Below are 20034 nucleotides of genomic sequence, written 5' to 3'. Positions count from 1 at the left end.
GTGTAACAGTGGTCAAGTGTTCTCTCCCCTCTGGTGGGGCAGGTAACATGAAGTCTGTACTCAATGAGATGGAACCTTTTGATTGATTTAGAGATGGTTTTAAAGTCTAAATTGATCCAACATGCCGTAATGCAGTCTTTCCAAGTTTCCAACTGAAATCATTCTTGCAAAGGCTCAGCTTAGAAATGACTGCCGAGATCCTATCATTGCTTTCCACTACTATTCTTCTGTCTATTAATGAAGCATTGTGTCCGGTAAATGCTATTGTATTTAAGGAGAAATACCAGAAGAATAGGATGGCACAGCGGCACAGCGGTAGAGTTGCTGCCTGACAGCGCCAGAGACCTCGGTTCGATCCTGACTACGGGTGCTGTCTTTACGGAGTTTCTTAAGTGGGCCGAAGGGCCTGTTTCCACACTGTATCTCTAACCTAAACGAAACTAAAAGTAGGGCATAATATTGACATCAGGGCTGTCAATGAGATATTAAATTAATTAAGGGTGGCACAGAGGCACGGCAGGCAGATCAGCTGCCTCAAAGCTCTAGAGATGCATGGTTCGATCCTGAACTTGGGTTTTGTCTATGTGCAATTTACATGCTTTCTCTGTGACTGTGTGGGTCTTACCTGCCTGCTTTTGTCTTCCACCACATCCCAAAGGCAGGATGGGTTTGTAGGTTAATTAGCCTCTGTAAAATATCCCTTGATATGAAGTGAGTGGTAAATAAAGTGGAATAACAGGGAACTAGTGTGAATAGGTGTTCAGTTTAGTTTAGAGATACTAAACAGGTTACCTTTGTACATTTGTAACCTGTTTCCACAGGTCCTTCACCCCACCAAGTTCATGCTAACCAGCGATCACCCGTACACTAATTCCTTCCTGCACACCAGGGACAATTTACATAAGCCAATATACCTTGTATACCTACATGACTTTGATGTGCAAAAACACTTTTTTAAAAGGATATTGGGATGAAGATAGGTGATTGTGAGTGGAGAAACCTTGGATGAACTTTGAGATCCACACTCTTCTGAAGTCCAGACACAGGGCATTCACTTCCAATGATACAGTGACCTACATGATGTCCAGATACGACCTTGGTAAGGCCATCAAAAAGGACAAAAGGGACTTCTGCTCCAAACTGGAGGATGAGACAGATGTTCGGCAGCTGTGGCGGGGCCTGAATGCAATCATCTCCTACAAGGCGAAACCAGGAGGCAGCTCGAATGTCGGTGAAACATCACTCACTGACGAGCTCAATGCGTTTTACGCACGCTTTGATAGGGAGAATACTGATGTGCCTTCCCGGTCCCCCATTCGCTGTGATGGCATTTCAGTCTCAGTCAGAGGCCGACGTCAGGAAATCCTTCAGAGAGGTGAACCCCCGAAAAGCACCTGGTCCTGATGGTAAACCCGGTCGTGTTCTAAAAACCTGTGCGGACCAACTGGCGGGAGTTTTTACAGACATTTTCAACCTCTCACTTCTGAGGTCTGAGGTCCCCATTTGCTTTAAAAGGGCATCAATTATACCAGTGCCCAAGGAGAGTAAGGTGACGTGCCTCAATGACTATCGACCAGTGGCACTATCGCCGGTAGTGATGAAGTGCTTCGAGAGGTTGATCATGGAGCAAATCAACTCCTACCTCGAAAAAACCTGGACCCACTGCAGTTCGCTTACTGCCACAACAGATCAATGGTGGATGCGATCTCGCTGGCCCTCCACTCCACTCTGGACCACTTGGACAACTCATATGTCAGGCTGTTATTCATCGATTACAGCTCGGCATTTAACACAATTATCCCCTCCAAGCTGGTTACCAAACTCGCAGAACTGGGTCTCTGCGCATCCCTCTGCAACTGGATCCTCGACTTCCTCATTCACAGACCATAGTCTGTTCGTATTGGTGGAAATGTGTCAGCCTCGATAACAATCAGCACGGGAGCACCTCAAGGCTGCATGTTCAGCCCCCTGCTGTACTCACTCTATACTCATGACTGTGTAGCCGGTCACAGTGCGAACTCCATGTCACACTAGGGGCGCTGCACTGGCAGCAGCCTCTACCTACAGCCTGTCTGTTATTTCTATATATTTTTTCATTTTTAGTTGGTCTAAAGTTTTGTGTTGGGGAAACTTTTACTTTTCTATGTGGGGGAGCGGGGCAGGGTAAGGGGGAAACCATTTCCCAGTCTCTTCCTGGCGGGGACGCGACTATTTCTCCGAGTCGCGTCCTCGCCCCCCCACCTCGCGGCCTACCAGCTGGATCGGAGCGGCCTTTCCTGCCGGGGACCGGGAACCGGACCAGGGCGATGCCTACCTGGGTCGCCGTTTGGAGCTCCGGAGCGTTGGGCCGTTGCTCCAACATCGTGGAGCTCTGGTGCGGAGAGCTTCCAACGCGGGCGGCGCTGACCGTCATCGTGGAGTCCTGGGGCGCCTTGCAGAGGGTCTCCAGCAGCAGTCTCCACCCGGCGCGGCCTGCGGACTTTGGCAGCCGCCGACTCCGATAGGAGGGGGCCGACTCTGTGTCCACGCCGCTGAGGACGTCCCGCAGCCCCAACGTCGGACTTACAACACCCCGGCGTGCGGTCCTGAACATCGGGCCGCCCGTAGCGGCAACTGCGGAGGGCACAGGGAGGCCCTGACCACGGAGAACAATGGAGGAAGAGACTGATTTTGGTGCCTTCCCACACAGTGGAAAACTTTGATTCTGCTGTGTGGGGAGTTTTATGTCAAACCCTATAGTGTGTTGTGTCCCTTTTTTTATTGTATGGCTGTATGGGAATTTCATTTCACTGTGCCATCTGGCACATGTGACAATTAAATCTATCTTGTGTCTTGTATCTTGTATCAAGTTCGCTGACGACACCACTGTTGTGGGGCGTATCACTGATGGGGATGAGTCAGAGTATAGAAGAGAGATCGAGCAACTGTCCATAAGGTGCCAGCACAATAACCTGGCCCTCAACACCAGCAAAACCAAGGAACTGATTGTGCACTTTGGAAGGAGCAGGAGGGGGACCCACAGTCCCATTTATATCAACGGGTCGATGGTTGAAAGGGTCAAGAGCTTCAAATTCCTGGGCGTGCACATCTCTGAAGATCTTTCCTGGTCCGAGAACACTAATGAAATTATCAAGAAAGCTCATCAGTGCCTCTACTTCCTGAGAAGATTACGGAGAGTTGGTTTGTCAAGGAACTTCTACAGGTGCACAGTAGAGAGCATGCTGACTGGTTGCATCGTGGCTTGGTTCGGCAATTTGAGCGCCCTGAAGAGGAAAAGACTACAAAAAGTAGTAAACACTGTCCAGTCCATCATCGGCTCTGACCTTCCTTCCATCGAGGGGATTTATCGCAGTCGCTGTGTCAAAAAGGCTGGCAGCATCATCAAAGACCCGCACCATGCTGGCCACACACTCATCTCCCTGCTACCTTCAGGTAGAAGGTACAGGAGCCTGAAGACTGCAACAACCAGGTTCAGGAATAGCTACTTCCCCACAGCCATCAGGCTATTAAACCTGGCTCGGACAAAACTCTGATTATTAATAACCCATTTTCTGTTATTTGCACTTTATCAGTTTATTTATTCATGTGTGTATATATTTATATCATGGTATATGGACACACTTATCTGTTTTGTAGTAAATGCCTACTATGTTCTGTGTGCTGAAGCAAAGCAAGAATGTCATTGTCCTATACAGGGACACATGACAATAAACTCACTTGAACTTGATATTTGTTATACTGATTGTATTGGGAAGGGTGATTATAGGGTGATGGGCTGTATATATGAATAAGATACTGTATAGTATATGAGGGTTTTTTCTTTTCTTTTTTTTCTTTTTTTCTCTCTTTTTTGTATGGCTTTGTAAATATTTGATTAGTGTATAAATGTAAATAATTTGGTGTACATATAGTTGCTGGTGTACATATGGTGTACATATAGCTGCTAAATTTGTACGAGATAATTATAAGCAGTTGAATAAGGGGTGGGAATTAATAAGCTTTGGCTTCTTCCTGCTCCTTTTCGACACATACAATTTCATTTATTTATAGATATTGTTTATGACACTTTATAAATATTCTTGTTTTGTTTTTTGTATGCTGTTTCACACTTGCTTTTTATTCTTTTATTCTGTTCAAAATAAAGAATTAAATTAAAAAATAAAATAAATGTGGGAGGAAACCAGAACACCCGGAGATAACCCATGCAGTCACATGGAGAACGTATAAACTCCATTCAGACAGCAATCATAGTCAGGAATAAATCCAGGTCTCTGGCACTGTAAGGCAGCAAATCTCCCACTGCAGCCCAGTGATCGATGGTTGGCATGGACTTGATGGGCTGAAGGGAGTGTTTCCATGCTGCATCTTTCAATCAATCAAGAGAGAAAGTTGTATGAAGTGCTTTGTTTTTACAAAAAAAATATGTATGCTACCACATTGAAGAATGGCCACAGCGGTGGCATTACAAAGACTGTTCCAAGATTGCAATTAGAAGGCAAATTGGCAGGAAATAATGAATAAATAATGGTTGAAGATTTGAGTGATAACATTGCACTAAGGTTGACATGTATGTCAACATTTGACATATATGTTCAAAATAAGTAGCAAAAAGACCTGACCTGACCCATATATTAGTCATTTTGTCCCAGGGTCAAGAGCTTTTGTTCTTGTGCAGACTTTGATTCTGTTGGATTGCTTCGTTTCAGGAACACTAAAAGAGCTAGAGCCTTTGTAAAAGTTCCACAGAGCATTTGTGTGAAATGATTTAATCAGTGGAGGCATCGACCTTTGCAAGAGAAAAGTGGTTTTGTGTGTGGTTTTTAGAACCATTTTTGATTTTTTTTTAAAGACTAGACTAAGTGGGACCCGTTGGGTCCCAGCTTCACACGGGAGGGCTGGTCCCCCACCGCAATATTCCACCTCTCCAAAAATTCCAATATTGCTGGCCAGAGGGGGGGGCTTTCTGGAGCGCTAGCATGGTGTTGTGGGCCGAAGGGACTGGTTTCCAGAGGGTTAGTATGGATATTGTGGGCTGAATGGATTCTTGGGCTGACAGCTCAGTCACTGAGACCACACACTCACACACACACACTCACACACACATTCATAAACACACACACACACACATACACACAAACACACTCACTGACTCACATACCATATATATGGCAGTAAACCTTCTTGAATACTCACACGGCTGAGCGCAATCAGCGTGACCTCTGCACTCACCGGAAATTACACAATCAGCGTGACCTGTCCACTAAGCGGAAGTCACTAAATGAGCGGGACTTTTGAACCAAACACAGTCGGACCTCATAAAGCATTTATTCCTTCCAAACACAGTCGGACCTAATAAAGCATTGCAGTTTCAAGTACAGTCAGGGCAGCAGGCCAAACATCTCACGGCATTGTCATTAAGGGCAAACAAATCATTTATTGCAAGTACATGAAATGAAATGATTCAATTTATTGTCATTGTCAGTGTACAGTACAGAGACAACGAAATGCATTAAATGATTCAATTTATTGTCATTGTCAGTGTACAGTACAGAGACAACGAAATGCATTTTTAGCATCTCCCTTGAAAGGGAGACACAGGGCGTCGCGGTGTGCCCGCGCCTGCCGCCGTAACATTCCATTACAGGCAAAGGTGGGTGAAGTGTCTTGCCCAAGGACACAACGACAGTATGCACTCCAAGCGGGATTTGAACCGGCTACCCTCCGGTCGCCAGCCGAACTCTTAGCCCATTGTGCTATCTGTCGTCCTCCAAGACATTGCAGACTCACAGTTCAGCTGATTCACAGCTTAGAATGAGAGTCGTGGCCTCTCCCTCGCGATCTTGCAGAGGGACTGAGTCACATCCAGGCATCCGGGGTTTTATAGTCCTGCCTGCCCGGTACCCTCCCCGGAAGGGTCATTACCTTAATCACTGTGATTGACAGGCGAGAGGACCAATCAGCTAATCTCAAGTTTTTTTAAACACTCAGAACTTTTTTTTTTCATCGATGGGAAAAATCCTCCAGGCCTGCTCAGCGGAGGAGGACTGTGAGTAAGATGGCCAAAAATCATAGCGATATATGGTAGCGTTTTTTTTCTAAAATCAATATACCGTGCAGACAGGAAGTGGTCAAGATGAGACTTTTAATTATATGGATGACGTGACACTTAGCAATTTGGGTGGAGCTTTTCCATGAGCTTTCTCAAAGTGGAGAAAGAGCATTCAGAATGGCACAGAGAATCTTGACTGTGCATTAAGAGCCAATGTAAACCATGAGCGACTTTATCAAAATCCAAGTAGACAACATCCATTGCCCTTCCCTCATCAATCACCTCCTTAAAAAAAAACTCAATCTGGTTCACAAGACATGACCTGGTGTGGACAAAGCCATCTGACTGTCACTAATTTATCCAATCAGGACCAAATACAAATCAATCCTATCCCAAAGTATCCTGTCCAATAGCTTCCGCCCCCTTGACATCAGCTCACAAATTACCTGGGTTATCTTTACTTCCCTTCTTAAACAAAAGAACAATATTGACTGTTCTGCCTTAACCTACCCGATATCCCGATATCCTGGCTCAGCATTTCATTCCTACACTGACCTTTCTGTCCTGGGCCTCCTCCATTGTCATAATATGGCCCAGTGCAAATTGGAGAAACAGCACCTCATATTTCCCTTGGGTAGTTTACACCCCAGCGGTATGAACATTGACTTCTCTAACTTCAGATAGCCCTTGCTTTCTCTCTCCACCCCCGTCCCAGTTCTCCCACTAGTCTTACTGTCTCAGACTACATTCCATCTTTGTCCTGCCCCCTCCCCTGACATCAGTTTGAAGAAGGGTCTTGACCCGAAATGTTGCCCATTCCTTCTCTCCAGAGATGCTGCCTCACCTGCTGAGTTACTCCAGCATTTTGTGTCTACCTTCGATTTAAATCAACATCTGCAGTTTTTTCTGACACGTTGACTGTTCTGCAGTCATCTGTGATCTTGCCTGTGGCCAAAAGAGATACAAAAATCTTTATCAAAGGCTCTGCGATCTCCTCTCTTTCCTCCAATTTACCTTCTTGCACTTTTGTTCTCACCCCTTCCTTCCTCGAACATGATTGAGTTTTCTTGAGCTCACTATCATTCCATCAGTCACTAGTTTCAACAAATCCATCATCGGCAGCACGGTGGCGCAGTGGTAGAGTTGCTGCCTTACCGCGCTTGCAGCGCCGGAGCCCTGGGTTTGATCCCGACTACGGGTGCCATCATTACAGAGTTTGTGTGTTCTCCCCGTGACCGCGTGGGTTTTCTCCGAGATCTTTGGTTTCCTCCCACACTCCAAAGATGTACAGGTCTGTAAGTTAATTGGCTTGGTACAAATGTAAAACTTGTCCCTGGTGCGTGCAGGATAGTGTTAATGTGCGGGGATCGCATGGTCGGTGCGGACTCGATGGGCCGAAGGGCCTGTTTCCACGCTGTATCTCTAAACTAAACTAAACTAAATCTCCAGTAAAATTTAATCGGGGAACAGTGAAACTCTTTGGAGAATTAGGATGGGGGAGGGTTGGAGACAGTGGGAAAGCAAGGGAACACTAGTATGGCACTAGTGAATGTATATTCACTGGAAATATCTGAAGAGTTTGTGCACAGTTTTTGTTTAGTATATAATTTTAATCCTGGATAAAGTTTAGATTTGGGAAAAAAAACTGTTAGCATTACCAAACATATCTTAGTCTCCCAACCTTTGTCTTGACTTCACAGGTACCATTAACAATGTGGCACCATTATCCACTTTTTAAACGAGCTCGACTCAAATGCCAGAAGGGTCACACAAGCCCTTTTACCTTCTCCTTTCTGCTGGCAAAGCTTCTTTTGAGTAATACATTTACTTACTTGTAATTCCTTCAATTTAGCCTCTGTTGATAGATCACCGTGGGGTCTTCCTATCCTGGAGAGACTAATCTGAAATTATTTGATCTTTTTGAAGAGTTTCATTTTTTTTTTAATATTACCTTGAGATTCTAATAACCAGATATTTTGATTCTCCATCCTTTCTCCATCCTGCAGTCTCTGTGCTTGGTCTCCTGCACTTTTCTTATCGAGTCCACACACAAAATTAAAAGTTGGTCAGCCAGAGCTGAACACACTTCTCGGCATCTGCATACAATGGTGTCTGTCTTGTGCTTCTTGTACGTGGTGGTGGAAAGCAAAGATCCTGTAGCAGACTTTGGTGGAAAGATTGGTGGAAACAGGGCCGCGACGTGAACGCTCTTTCCTTGACCCCGTCTCCTGCACTGTTCCAATGAAATTCCACAGAAATTGAGAAGCCACACCTTATCTTTTGTTTAGGAAAGTAGGTGTTCCTCATAAAACTGTTGTTGCTGTTCATGCATCATTTAGATCCATCTTTTGTTTTGTTACCGTTCCCCATTATAATCCTGTTCTAATCCATGACTGAATGACATTATAGAATAAATTGGCTGGGGTGAGGGTGGCAGCAAAATAACAACATTTAGAGTCTCTACATCACACGAGATCTGATTTTGAGGAAGTTATCATCTGAGTGGTAAAATATGATTTCTTTCCCTAAAGACTATATTTAAATAGAAAATTAAGCTGCCTTAGTTATAGCATATGTACTGAAATATTGCAGACATCCAATCTAAATTTGACTACTTAATTAAGAATATACACTGTAAACCATTACAATTTGTACCATGTAGCCACTACGATTTGGAAGATTTCTTATAAATTAGCATTTTGGAACCAATTTAAATATATTATACATAAATGTAGTCTATGTGGGAGGCAAGTCACTCTCTGTACACTGTATGCTCTCTGTATATGAACAGTGTTGTAAATGTAGGAATAAAATGTCACCACAGTTCATAGTTGTTGTTATTGTCAAATTAATTTCACTGCAAAATTGACTTTGTTTTTAGAATAATTTAATCACTGTGTACAAATGCTTTTCGTTCCTAAGAAAAATATATAATAAAAAATGGCCTCCACATTCTCACATTGCAATTAATTTTAAAGCACCTTCAGAGTTTTTGGAACACAAACTTTTTATACTGAGTTGGATTACAGGTAAAATGACAGATTTTGCAAATGTGGGTCAGGTAATTCCGCTTGTTAAACTTCAGTTGTGAACTGTTTACTGTCAGGCCTCTATGAGGGAAATCGAGTAAACACCCCCCATTTTGCAGGTCGGCACTAGGAATTACTGAGCAAGTGAGGAACTTAAAGACATTTCATCGCCGATTATTCAGAAGCACAAGACAGCCGCTACATAAATCCATGTTAGTTGGTTATTAATTATATGATTTTTACGTTGTTTATTGTATATTATCTATGTGTATGGTGTTTGCCTCTAATGCTGTTGCAAGTAAGAATGTCTTTATTCTGTTGGTACGTATGACAGAGGAACACTCTTTGTCTCTTGATTTTGCTCTAGTGAAGTTATTAACCAGCATCAGATGCATAGTTACATTTAGGTTGGTCATTGAGTTATGGTCATAGATTCATTCAGCACGGAAGCAGGTCCGTCTTCCAAATTCCTCCATGCTGACGAAGATGCCTGATCTAAGCTGGTCCCCTGGGCTGCATTCGGCCAATATCGCATTTCAATGGTTCCTTGTTGTCACATGTACCGAGGTACAGTGGAATTCTTATTTTTCTGCATACTGTATTACCACACATGAGCACACTTTTAGATTAGGTGCAAAGTGTATAGAAATAGTCCACTGAGACAATATAAAAGAGTATGACCGGTTTTGGCGCCAAAGTCTAAGTTGCTTAAAGTGCAGCTGGCCCCGAAGGCCCGTTGTCCTGGCGACGTTGCAGGGTTGGCCTGGCCAAACCAAGTTGTAGGTGTTGTCCACTGCTGCTCCACCGTTGCAGGCCACACCCAGTCCGCACACTCACTCTCTTGGAGCAGCGCCCGATCCAGTCGAGCCACAGAGCCTCCAGTCGTCACCTTGGTTTGGATCTTCACATTGGCCAGTGCACTGTCATCCCTCTCCTCGCCCGCTAACATCAGCCTTAGTGGGCCTCCCACAGACGACTTTGAGTGTGCAGATGTTAAGACCCCAGTTCCTCTATGTTCTTTGTCTCTGTCACCGCCATCCTAACTATCTCCACCCACCTCTCCAGTACTCCGGTCCTCTGGGGGAAGCAGGGGTCAGGCTTGGTGGCTTCCCTATGAAGGACAGGATTTCCTGCTCCACGGCACCAAGGTATCCCTCTAATCCTTTTCTAACCATGTCACTATCCAACTATCCATGCCTCAATTACCTCCTCTGGCAGCTCGTTCCACATACCCATTGCCCTCTGATTGAAAAGTTTTCCCCTCAGGTTCTTAGTAAACTTTGCCCCTCTCACAGTAAACTTATGTCCTCTGGTTTTTGATTCCCCTACACTAGGTAAAAAAAAACTTTATTGCCTGATGAAGGCCAACATTTAACATTATAAAAGGACTGGACAAGCTAGATTCAGGAAACATGTTCCCAATGTGGGGCAAGTCCAGAACCAGGGGCCACGGTCTTAGAATAAAGGGAAGGTCATTTAAGACTGAGGTGAGAAAAAAACATTTTCACCCAGAGAGTTGTGAATTTATGGAATTCCCTGCCAAAGAGGGCAGTGGAGGTCGTCACTGCATGGATTTAAGAGAGAGTTAGATAGAGCTCTAGGGGCTAGTGGTGTCAAGGGATATGGGGAGAAGGCAGCCATGGGTTATTGATAGGGGACGATCAGCCATGATCACAATGAATGGCGGTGCTGGCTCAAAGCGCCGAATGGTCCCCTCCTGCACCTATTTTCTATGTTTCTATGTTATATGCAAAAAGTCTTATTTACCACACTATCTAACTGTGACGCCACTTTCAGGGAACTAGTACTTCTACTCCGAGATCTTGCTGCTCTATAACACCCTCCAGGGCTCTACCATTCACTGGGGATGCCCTGCCCTTATTTGACTTCCAAAATTGCAAAACCTCATAATTATCTGCATTAACCTTTATCAGCTGGCCCTCAGCCCTCTTTCCCAAGTGTTCAAGAACCTGGTGTAATGTTTAATAATCATCTTCACTATCTATGATACCACCCACTTTAGTGTGATCTGCAAACTTACTAATTATGCCTAAGGTAGACACAAAAATGCTGGAGTAACTCAGCAGGACAGGCAACATCTCTGGAGAGAAGGAATGTGTGACGTTTCTGGTCGAGACCCTTCTTCAGACTAATTATGCCTTGCACATTCTCATCCAAATTGTTGATATTAACCGCAAACAGCAATGGGCCAAGCATTAATCCCTGAGGCATATTACATGTCACGTCTCCAGTCTGAAAAACATTCCAGCACCACCCTCTGCTTCCTTCCATGCAGCCAATTCTTCATCCAGCTATGTAGGAAGGAACTGCAGACGTTGTTTTAAACCGAAGATAATAACTCAGTCATCAGTCTGAAGAAACATGACCTTCAGTCTTCAGTTGACCCGAAACATGACCTATTCCTTTTCTCCAGAGATGCTGCCTGACCCACTGAGTTACTCCAGTTTTTTGTCTTTATCCAGCTAGCTAGCTCTCCCTGGATGCCATGTGATTTAACCTTCCAGCCAACCAGGTGGAACCCTATCAAAGACCATCTGTGAATTTATGGAATTCCCTGCCACAGAGGGCAGCGGAGGCCAAATCACTGGATGGATTTAAGAGAGAGTTAGATAGAGCTCTAGGGGCTAGTGGAGTCAAGGGATATGGGGAGAAGGCAGGCACGGGTTAGTGATAGGGAACAATCAGCCATGATCACAATGAATGGCGGTGCTGACACGAAGGGCCGAATGGCCTCCTCCTGCACCTAATTTCTATGTTTCTATGTCTGCTGAAGTCCATATAGAAAATTTCTACAGACTTTCTCCCCTTCTAAGTATTTGGTTACTTCTTCAAACAACTCATACAAATTCCTATGACATGATCTCCCACATACAAAACCATACTGGTTTCCCAATCAGCCCTTGTCTATCCAAATATATATTTATCTTATCCCTCTGGATTCTCACCAATAATACACCTACCACAGAGGCTCACTTGTCTATAGTTCCCAGACCTTTCCTTGCAGCCTTTGTTAAGTAGAGTCATAACAATATTCTTTCATCCGGCATCTCACCCGTGACTAATATATCTCAGCCAGGGTTCATATATACATATATCTCAGCCAGGGTTCCTGTAACTGTCTCTGGCTTCCCACGGTGTCCTTATTATATCTGATCAAGCTTGGGAGACTTATCTACCTTCATACACACAAGGACATCTAGCACCTCCCCATCTATAATACAGACGGTCCTCAAGATATCTCCATAAAATGTCTCAAGTTCCCTAGGCTTCATGTTTTCTTCCCCCAATGGAGAAATTCTCATTGAAGTTCTTACCCATTTCATGTGGCTCCACGCACTGATAACCGCTTAGGTTTCTGAAGGACCTTATTTCCCTTTGGATTCTCCATAATCTTCATTTCTAGAGCCCTTAACCTCTCCTGCCCCCAATAATTGCCTTCTGAAGTATGCTCCTTAGTCCCCTAAACTCCTCCAGGGATACAATTGATCCCATCTGCCTATACCTGGCCCATGCCTCCCTTTTCTTGATCAGAGCCTCGATTTCTCTCATCATCCAGGCTTCCCTGCCCTTCACGCTAACTGATCCATCAAACTGAAGTTTCGCAGAACCAGTTTGTTTAAGCAAAAAAATTCTGAAAGGACATGTTGGTATATTTGTACCACTGTTTCAAATCATGGCTGAGAATTTTAATTTTATTTCACAGTGGTGGGTTTGGGAGCCAGTGATGCAAATACTAGATTATTAATGCTCTATGGGTATAATTTCATCATCGTATATTATTATGGGACAAATACTTGTGAATGAAAGCCTCCTTTAGAATCAACCCAGATGTCTGCGTTTGAGCACTTGGATTTGAGAATTGAAAATATGATCTCCCTGTTTTTAACTAGTCTGCTTGATAAAAACGTAAGTCTTGGAATTATTTTAACAGGTATGTCTGCTGTGGACCTCATCTACACTTAATATGGTGTCTTTGGTATGAAGAAAGAAAATGGTATTCAGAAAGAAATGCAGGGCTTGTTTGGAATCAGCATAGCTTTTAAATTAAATGCCATCTACTGGATTTTTGTACATTATGCAGTGGGGCGACTTTGTTTTTCTTTCCATTGCACATGACGTAGGAGAGAACCAAATGCTGTCCCGCTGAGTTGCTCCAGCATTTTGTGTCCATCTGAAAATACTTGTTGACACAAATGAATTATTTTCGTGAGAACAGTTGGCAACTTGAACAAACGCATCCCATCATGTTTCACCATCACAATTCATCTTCATGGCCTTGAGATCAAAGTGCCAAGACAGGCTGTGATCTACCTCTTTTGGTCATTATTCTGTTAGTTACTGGGACTTGTAGATAGCCCCGTTCTGCTGTCATGTCTTTACCGGGGAGCTGTTCCAATTTGTAATATTTGGGAGGAAAGGAAAGAATTGGGTGTAATTTCAAAAGCATCAGTCTTTTCTTTAGCTAGTGACATTTATTTATAGGTTATATTAGTTGCATCTATGTTATAAATAGGATCTTTACTGCCATCTGGAGAATTTAGCAGATAATGTCCATCTTGGAATACATCAATCCAACCATGAGTTGTCATAACATAAATACTGCTGTTTATAATAAATGTTTATTCCTCAACGCACCCAGTTCAAGTGGATGTCAAAGATTTTCCAGGAGAGTTGTTATTGAGAATAAATTGAATAAAACTGCAGCAATTGTTTTTACTCAAATGTCTGAAAAATCAATAATTGGTCAAATTATTACAGAAGAATGGTTATACAATTGACTTAACATATTTCAAAGTCACAGAGATTTATCTGTATTTTCAAGGGACACAGAAGGATGTGTCAATACAACTTTCAGAGTAGCATTGGGCAGTGCATAATGTGCATTTCAGGGTACATTTTGTGCCATATTCAGGTTGTTTACTCCCGCCTCGAATACATTGAACTTGCTCCAAGTTGCTAATTGCTGATTGTTCAGAGGAATAAATTGCAAGGAGGCATCGTGGCCGTAAGAATGATCAAATCTCCAGAACAAACTGTTTAAAAATGTCCTCCTAAATAGCTCAGTAAGCCACTCGGATGTCACTGCCGTTATAATGGGCTGTTGGGGATGAGTTATAAATACTAACCTTGCTCAGATCAAAAAACATGGACTTATAACAACAAAATCCACAGCATTTGAGTAAATATCCACTGCCAGGGCTCGATTGGAATCATGTGTTGTTTTTCCGCTGACTGGTTAGCACACAGCAAAAGTTTTTCCAGTACATGTGACCAGAAACTAAACTGAACTGAACAGGGCAAAAGCCGTCTGCCCATACTTCATTTTGATATTGTGTGCTCTATGCTACAGTTACCTTAATATTTTTTTTCTTCTCTCGTCTTCTTGCTCCCATTTTACAGTTGCCAAGTGGCAGATTGATTTTTTTCAAACCATTTGTAAAAAGAATCCACATTCCGCAGTCGGAAAATGCATTGGAATGACCAGTCTGGAAAAGGGTCTCGACACGAAACGTCACCTATTACTTTTCTCCAGAGATGCTGTCTGACCCTCTGACTTACTCCAGCTTTTTGTGTCTATCTTTGGAATGGCTAGCACTGCCTTGTAATTTTGCACTTCACCTCGGTTGGATAGGATTTTCTTTGAGAGCCTCTGGGAACTGGAACCTTACCATGTGTAACTATGTATATAAAAGTTTAAGAAGGAACTGCAGATGCTGGAAAATCGAAGGTACACAAAAATGCTGGAGAAACTCAGCGGGTGCAGCAGCATCTATGGAGCGAAGGAGATAGGCGACGTTTTGGGCCGAAATCCTTTTTCAGACTGTAAAGCGACAAGTGTAGCATCTCTTGCGGATGCAAGGGAAAGTGCCCGGGGAAGGGGTGGTGCAGGAGGGAAGGGAAGAATTGACAAGGGAGTTACAGAGGGAGCGGTCTTTGCTGAAGGCAAATGTGTAAACAATCTGTAAACTATGTGTAAATAACTTTCTCAACTTTCCCAGTGTTCCTGCACACTTTACAATTTAGCATTCAGTTTGTTTTTCCTACAAGTCTTTTTAACAATTATGTCTTGTCATACATAGAATAACATAAGGTCATAAGGAAGAAGAATAGAATTAGGCCATTCGACCCATCAAGACGACTCTACCATTCAATCATGGCTGATCTATCTCCCTCCTAACTCCATTCTCCTGCCTTCTCCCCATTACCTCTGACACCTGTAATTGTTAACAATTGTTTGGCAACATGGTATCTATCATTTGATTTTACTTCGGAGCAACGTGAGTGACTACGTGAAGAACCTGCCAGGGCGCATGCGTGTCATATCGCTACACGCATTGCGAAACGACAGGCGGGGTGGAACGACGTTCCCCCGTAGCGGCAAGTTTAAAAGCCGAGACCGACAGGTAAGTGAGTTACTCTGCGGTCGTTGTTATTTCCCGTACTGTTTCACAGGTGGGAAAATGATGGATAAAACCAAAAAGTCGACTAGAGCTGCGACAAAGCTGGCTGGTGAGGACCGCGGAGTTGCGGGCAGCCAGCAGCGGCCGATGGCACTAGAATCACCAGTAGTGGGATCAGCTGTGCCCGACTTCGCCCCCGCGCCAGCCAGAACAACACCGCGGCCGGGCGGGAAGGCAAAACGGAAAACTAACAGAGCCATTGACTCTGATGAGTCCGACTTTGAGGAGCCACGAGCGGCCAGCGACCGTGAGCGCTGGAGCCGAATGGAGCGGCTTATGGAGCAGATGCTCCAACGTGACAGACTCCGGGAGATGGAGTCTAGTCACCATGGGTCATATATAACACCCACAGCAGCACCTTACGTAGGGCTACAAAGTGCATCTCCCTCGTCAGAGGGTAGTACTGGGGGTCAATTCTGGGCTGACCCTGAGGGGGGTTTGCTGAACAAACAACAAGTGTGCAGGGGGTGCAGGAAGGAGAAAACCTACTGGACTTGGTGTTCAAATACATACAGCCAGATCAGACTGGAAAAAATCTAGAACAAAAACTAGCATCCAGCATTGATTTCCTATCATTCAAGCAACTACAGGAACAGGCTGTGATGGACACCACTGCCAAATATTTGGCACCAGGAAATTGTGTATCCCTGAATGTTCCAGTGGTGAACAATTGTATTTGGAAACACGTCGGAGCAGGAGTTAGAAGCCTGGATGTAAAACTCCAGAAAGTACTAAAATTACTAACAGCAGGGATCACAGCATTCGCTCGCACAGTGGATGAGAAAGAAATGTCGCAAGAACAACAGGATGCACTGGCACTCTTCTGCAATACGCAGTATGAGATCAATAGTATCAGAAAAAATGCCATCCGACCTGCCTTAAATCCAAAGTTCGCAGGCCTGTGGAAACCTGGAGACACTAAGCCACCAATATTATTATTTGGGGGCAACCTGTCCAAACAGGTTAAGGAGCTCGATGAGGAGGCCAAAACCCTGGGGCTCATAAAGGCGACAACAGGAAGCACCTCCTACACTCAAAGACAGCACCCTTACGCACCCACCAGCAGAGCAAGACAATCAGAAGCTGGTGAAAGCTCAAAGGCCGGACCTACAGGACAGCGGTCTTTTTTAGGCCATGGCCCAGACCGGCCTTCATGGAAAATGCGCAAACCCCAAACCCAAACCCAGACACCGGCGCCTCAACCTCCTCGAAGACTACACAGGAAAAAGTAAACTTTACACTGGTAACCATGGAGGTAGGTGGGTCTGGTCCCTTACAAATTATAGGAAGTATGGATAATACACATATCGGTGGGGAGATTACACTTCTTTTGGGAGGCATGGAGTGCATTAACAACAGACACTTATATCCTAAACAGTATCCAGGGAGATACCTTTAAATTTGTGCACAAAAATAGCCCCCCAGATCAGCATGTACCGAACCGAACGTTCGTACTTTCACGAAAAGTAAAATTGGAAACACATGCTGAACTGGAGAGACTCCACGCTAAGGGGGTTATTGAAAAAACCCAACCCGATTCTCTGGAATTTGTGTCTAATATCTTTACCAAAAACAAAAAAGATGGTGGTTGTCGCATCATCATAGATTTGACACAATTGAATACATTTGTGCAGTATATTCATTTCAAAATGGAAACCTTTGTTACTGCCAAACAATTAATTTCCACAGGCTACTTCATGGCTAGCATCGACCTAAAAGATGCTTACTATTCATTGCCTATACGGACTGATCACAGACGTTATTTAAAATTCAACTGGATGGGGCAGCTTGGCAGTATAGAGCTCTACCCAATGGTTTAACATCAGCCCCCAGGCTGTTTACCAAAATTTTGAAACCAGCCCTAGCGTTTCTTCGGAAACAAAAACATATGGTCATGGCCTACCTGGATGATATATTAATTGTGGGCAAAACTTTGGAATTAGCTAAACTAGCTGTATCAGCCACCAAACAATTGTTTGAGAAACTGGGGTTTTATCATCCATCCAGTTAAATCTAAACTAACGCCTTCCACCATAATGGATTATTTGGGGTTCACAATTGACTCAGTTCACATGTCGGTGACTTTACCAAAGGACAAGGCTACAGTCTTAACTGAGGCCTGCAACAACCTCATTGACATCAGTGAACCATCTATTAGATTGGTAACAAGGGTAATTGGCAAAATAGTGGCTGCTTTTCCAGCCACACAATTTGGACCTTTGTATTACCAAAATTTACAAAGGGCAAAAATACAAGCACTCAAAATTAATGCTGGTCATTTCGACAGACCAATGAAGCTACCAATCAAAGCAATTATGGAAGTAAAATGGTGGAGGGATAACATTCGGCATTGTTCCAGCCCTATCATTGTTCCACCCCTTAGTGGTGCTACAAACTGATGCCAGTGCGCTTGGTTGCGGTGCAACCAATTCCATCCCCAGTTGTGGAGGTAGATGGAATGCACAGGAGGCATCATTACTTCAGACACTTGGCATAAACTACCTGGAAATGTTGGGTGCGTTCTATGGCTTAAAATCATACTGTTCTGGAATATATCACCAGCATGTTAGACTACAGATTGACAATACCACCGTGGTGGCATATATTAACCATATGGGTGGAATCAAATTGACATCATGTGACAATCTGGCTAATACAATTTGGCAATGGTGTATTCAGAAAAATATTTGGATATCAGCTACTTACCTACCAGGTAACCTAAATTCAGTGGCAAACACCAGATCACGCAAATTCAATGAAAACATCGAATGGATGTTGGATCAAAAAGTATTTGCTGATATTGTAGCATGGTACGGAACACCAGATATCAATCTATTTGCATCTAGACTCAATCACCAGTTACCAAACTATGTTTCTTGGGAACCAAATCCTGGGGCATCAGCGATAAGATGCCTTTTCGTTGCATTGGGGGACATTGTTTTTCTATGCATTCCCTCCTTTCTGCCTCATCAGTCGGGTATTATGCAAAATAGTAAGATTAAACGAGAAAGGCAGAAAGGAGGGAATGCAAAGAAATACCAGTTGAGTTTATGATCATGGGTGGGAGCGGAGGGCACGTATTCCCTTAACGTACTCCTCATAAAATAATGATCAAACTTCGAACTGGTAAGTACTCGTTTAATCTTACTATTTTACTTCGGAGTCACGTGAGTGACTACGTGAAGATTTCAAAGCTCTGTGATTTCATGCCGTGGAAACGAGTCCATGCATCACATCTGCCTTAATGACTGTAGGAGGAATTGTGTCAACATAATTTAGACATGAATCCAACATTAAAATCCATGAAATTTATTAACACAAATTATAACCCCTATTTATGGGGTAAATTAAATTACAAAACTTAAAATTGTTTCTGCAAACGTTCCAGATTTCATGACTGGTTTATTATAAAATAGTTGGAATGTTTTTTCCCCTGACCATCCTGCTGCCTTGAGAATTTGGTCCATTGGTACATCCAACTGCATAGCTGCCGATGTAGCTGCAGCCCTGGTGGAATGAGATTTAGAAATATTAGTATCCACCCCAGCCTGTGTTAGAACCTGTTTCAGCCATCTTGAGATGGTCTGGACAGTCTCTTTTTTGTGTGGTTGCTTATGGCTGACTAAAAGTGCCTTCTCATTGCCTCTGATGATTTTTGTTTTCTCCATGTATAACGACAAATGTCTTACTATACAGAGACGATCATCTGTTGGGTAAGACCTAAATTCTATATTGAGGCCCGCTGATCCCTGTCTGTTCTGCTTCACTAATTTATAAATATGAAACATAATATTTTCAGATGAAGAAGTCATGTTGTCCAGTCTTAATTTATGTAATGACTGTACCCTTTGTGCCGTGACCAATGCCATTAGCATGACTGTTTTTAATGTCAGTCTATGTAGGGACAGAGCTGTTGATGGAGACCAATTCCTGAGCATCTTCAGGACAATACTCACATCCCATATTTGGGAGTATCTGGTTCTTGGGGGATTGGTATTAAAAATTCTCCTCATAAGTTTTGTTACCAGTGGGTGAGTTCCAACAGAGTGACGCTCTGTTCCTTGCCATACATAAGTTGATAAGGCACTTCTGGCGCAGTTGATGGCACTATAACTGAGCCCCTCATCATAATGGAGGCCTGCCAGGTATTCCAGAATAGACGGGATGTTCATATCTCTGTAGGTGATGCTGTTTTTGTTACAATACATCTCCCACTTCTTGATATAGACCAGATACTGTTTTTTGGTGGACTGTCTTTGGGCCGCCGAAATCATGTTCACTGTTCGGTCCGTCAATCCCAGCTGTAGTAGAGGTATTTTTAAACTCTACAAATTAATAAATTCAAATAGTTATGGCATGGGTGGCTATCCCTTGTTACGGGATGAACCAACAAGTCTGGTCTATTCGGGATGGTGTTACATGGTTCTAATACGATGTTCAGTATCACTGGGAACCTTGGTTGAGTAGGCCAATC

This window comes from Leucoraja erinacea, chromosome 15 (genome assembly GCF_028641065.1).
Source record: "Leucoraja erinacea ecotype New England chromosome 15, Leri_hhj_1, whole genome shotgun sequence".
Taxonomy (NCBI): Eukaryota; Metazoa; Chordata; class Chondrichthyes; order Rajiformes; family Rajidae; genus Leucoraja; species Leucoraja erinaceus.
Note: the sequence above shows the minus strand (reverse complement) of the source record.